The sequence below is a fragment of the Dipteris shenzhenensis genome, chromosome 15 (assembly GCF_047967505.1).
Source record: "Dipteris shenzhenensis isolate YYH24624 ecotype China chromosome 15, Dip_SZ_1.0, whole genome shotgun sequence".
NCBI lineage: Eukaryota > Viridiplantae > Streptophyta > Polypodiopsida > Gleicheniales > Dipteridaceae > Dipteris > Dipteris shenzhenensis.
In genome coordinates this window covers 41614924-41619506 of record NC_141610.1, presented here as the reverse complement: position 1 = coordinate 41619506, position 4583 = coordinate 41614924, and positions in this window count along the sequence as shown.

The following is a 4583-nucleotide window of genomic DNA, read 5'->3' as shown; positions in this document are numbered from 1 at the left end:
ATTTCATAGACACAAAAACAAGCACATTCCTCACAAGAGATCTAAGGAACTCAACAAGGAGATCCTAGAACTCCCACAAACAAATTTTCTCACAACAGATCTAAGGAACTCAACAAAGAGATCCTAGAACTCCCACAAACAAATTTCATAGACACAAAAATACCAAAAGCACATTTCTCACAAGAGATCTAAGGAACTCAACAAGGAGATTCTAGAACTCCCACAAACAAAGTTCATAGACACAAAAACACCAAAAGCACTTTTCTCGCTCACTAGAGATCTCAGGAACTCAAATAGAGATCCTAAAGCTCCCACAAACAAAATCCATCTTATTTCAAACCTTCTAGATTGCTTCACAACCTTGAAGGACCTTTCTTCTTTCTTTTTCTTGTTTGATCTCTTATGCTCGACTAGGGAACCAAGCGTGAGATAAGAGAAACTCGCAAACAGTGACCTTATATACATAAACATAGCCACATGGTCATCCTAGTACAGGTTTATTCATACAAATAAGTTATTCGTATGAATAGGTATTCAAATGATAAAATCTATTCGTATGAATATAGAGGGATGAAGTGTCGATTTATGTAAAAAACATGACGTGTCACCGCTTTTTTACCCGATTTTTTCTTTCTTTTCGAGCAATTTTTTTGCATTTTTTGAATCACAAATTTAAATTTTTCTACTTAGGTACAGCAACATCTTTCTATATGTTCTTCTTTTCCACAGTATTTACACTGATGTAGATCTCAACCTTGCTTCTTCTTTCTATTAGTAACTGTGAACACTCTTGGGTCATAAATGCTTGTATTGGTACGTTTCTCATCGCTGAGTAGCATCCCTAAACAATCTAGCCATTCTAACTCTAGTGTTGGTGCTTGCACATTGCCTCATCAGTGCGTATTGCTTATGGTTTAGGTGGAGATGCTTGAGGGACTAACAAGGGCACCATAATTAGATGGTCCTTGGGGTGGATTATAGAAGTTCATCAACCGAATAGGAATTGTGTTTGCTAGTCCTAGCCTCATGGGACCTGGAGCCGCACGGATGGTGGGATTGGATTTACTGGCCTCACTGGTATGGGCCTTGCCATTGGTATGTTTACGTTAGGCACTGGCCTATAAGGTGTGGCCATGGGAAAGGGAGTACCATATCAAAGCAGCTAGCTATTTAGAAAACTATGACAAAATAACCTACAAATCTAAAAATATCCTGCAATCTGCCAGCAATAGATCCAAAATCCCCAACATCGGAGTTAAAATGGAGTCAAAATAGGGCAAATACTGCAAAAGCCCCAAAATGTGACCAAAAGGAGCAAATGTTGTTGCAAAATCTGCAAATCTGACACAAAACCCCAATTTCTAGAGCAAAATCACGTCAATGTGGGATTTGCTCCCTCTTGACTCACATCTGCCTGGTACAATTGTATTTGAAGCTTTTCATTCTCTTTTATGTCACATTTGCACACAAGTGTCCTCCCACAATGCCTTTATGGACTTCACTCAGGATTGGCAAGATCTCATGAGGCATTACACATCTTCTTAATACCTGGTCCTTGCCCATCTTGTACAGTTGTCCTGCAATGAGTTGATAGGGTGTAGCCTTTAAAATTAGTTTTTTGGCATCTATTGCTTTCAATTCAAGGGGTGGTCTTCCTACAATTAAGTACTCAATGATATCTCCACACCAATCTGGACCAGCATCTATCTGAAATAGTGTGGCATCTGGCAAGTTAATCGCCTTTTTGTCTTCATCCTCAACCTTTGCTACAAGTTCATTTAATTGTCTGAGCAAGAGCTGAGCAAGCTCTGCATCCTATTCAGGGACACACCTAGATTCTCTCCCTCAAGCATCTTTAATATGAAGAGGTCCTTGTTTCAAATTAGCCTTTAAGTGCTTCATGCGAACCCCAAAAAGAGTCTCCAACATTTGCCAATTTTCTGCTGCTGACTCGTTCACATCAAGATGATGAAAAAACTCAGGACCGAGAGCATGTCCCATCTAACCAACGGCCTTCTCATTTTTTGTCTCCCATGCACTCTTCTCTGCTTTTGAAGCATTTCCCTTGGGCTTTTTCTCTGTTCTAGCAGCAACGACTCCCCAAAGCTCCTTTTGGCATGAGCAATAAGCGAGTGGCTAACTTCCACAACGGGAAATTTTTGCCACTAAAGGTAATCAGAGCTACCCCATGTCCAGACTTCTCTTTATGCATCATAACCATCTCAAAAATGTAAAGGATTCAATCGAACATGAAAGCACACCTTTAACAATATGTCTAATGATGATTTTGGGATTCTCTTCGACCTTGGCTTCCTCACCTTTTTCAAAGCAGTGATCACCTTCAAACTCTAGTACTTCGACATGTATAGAACCTCCCAAGACTTGTTCTCCACTCTGACACCACTGAAGGTAATTCTCACATAAACAACCCGATTTTTCACAAAGTGAAGAAAGTGAAGAGATACTGGGACTACATAAAATGATGCCTAATTCACATGAAATGACAAGAGAGCTTGCTCAAAAGACTAACTCATAAACTCCTCATAAAAGCCTTCTATTAATTCTATCTGATGCACGATCAGCACGATCAGAGAATACACTTAGCAAAGATGACTCATCCTATCAAAACTGCCATGATTGTCTCCTCAAGTCGACTGACCTTGTTGGAGCTCACAAGAACATGGCTATCTCTACTGCTCTACAACATCCCTATATTATGTAAAAGCACTACACCGACTCTCATGAGACACACATGCACCCAGATCTACTCAAGTCGAGATGTCGTGTTGTTATAGAAATATAGGAGCCAAAAGAGTCGATTGCCACCTCAATTCATCGCGAAGAGCCATGGGAACTGCCACTAGGATCTTCCACATCTTGCATGCAAACCATTACCAACCACATGTCTTACCATGCATTGACTTACCTATCAACACGTGAGCTTAAATATGGTCCAATCACACACCTCTGATTGATCACAATAACCAATCAGTGCCCAAGTACAACGACCTTCTGTAAACCTTAGTCACTAACAAGTCTCTCATGAGGATGAACTCCCAACAAGGATAATGGTAGTACACTACTATTAGATGGGAATTTTAACTTGTACACATCTCGATGATATGGGTGATATAGGGATAAAGCTATATATTAGATAACTTTTTTTTGTAATTACAAAAAAAAAAAAACATTAGTGGGACAAAACAGGGCTTGCTATGGCCATGTTTAGCCCCACTAATTCTTTTTTTAAAGTTTTGTTAATCATCGCTATATAGCGACGTTTACCAAAGTCGCTATATAGCGACGATTATCAATGTCGCTATATAGAGACATTTATCGCTGATATAGCGATGCTTTATAGCGACCGTTCTTTTCCGATGCTTTTAACCATGTTAATAACAATGTTTGCACCCGTTTAAAAAAAAAATTAATGTAAAAAATGTCAGTATTTTCGTCGAAACAAGGCCTATGCCTTGTAGTGATATCTTCATCTATTACTAAACAAATCAATAAATATACTATCATAATGCAAGAATATTTGAGGCAAAGCATCAAAAGTCCTCTCCATGATGAATTACTCAGGAAAGAGCATCATTGGCTAAGTCCATCATGCCAAACAAAATTTCCCTTGTGAAAAGGGTGATACAAAATCGCTCAAATGAAATGATCGAGCAACAAAAGCATATACATGTCAAACATATACAACATTGTTTGTTACAAAATTACCCTTTCGAAAAGGGTGATACAAAATCGCTCAAACAAGCCGATATACAAAATGACATACATGGCGAAGTATATGCAAACTGCTACTACTACTACTACTACTACTACTACTACTACTCATTCGAATCGTCGTTGCCGTCCTCATCTTGGTCTTGTTGGCCTGATCCTTGGTCCTCGTGAGTTGTGCCTACTCCTTGACCCTCGTTAGGTGTGTCTGATCCTTGGCCCTCGTGATCGCTCACCTTCGATGATGGGATGCTCGAGCTTTGACCCTAAGAGTGAAACCATATAAATTGAAAATTAGATTGGAACTTAAAGAATAAAACAATTTAAAAAGTGAGATTACAAGTAAGAGTAGACTTATACCGTGCGACCAGCCACCTCAGCCCAATCGACCGTCGTTCCCATTGCCTCTTGCTTAATAAACCACGGCTTTGTTCCTATGCGAAACGCATGTCGCGTCTCTACATCTACAGGAAGACGACCCATCGCAGCTTATTGTGGATCCAATTTACGAGAGTTAAATAAAGTGCATGTAATATGTAGTGAAACAAATAGAACAATACATTAAATGAGAAGAAGTAGACTTACCATGGTTGCCTTGAACACCAACCATCCGCCTGCACCAAAGTGTGAAGTACCTACGGTGTCCAGCCGTCTCCTCGTAGCCCTCCTCTGACCCTCGAACATTTCGGGATGGTCCCTATTCTGCTTCTTGAAGAACTTCTAATCAGCTTTGTCTACCCAGCTGGGTTCAGCCATCCCCTTTGCGATGGAAGTACGCAAGGTTGATGTACGATGCTTCAAGACCAAACCCATGTGCTCTCACATATAATTCTCATTAAACTCCCAATTTGGCA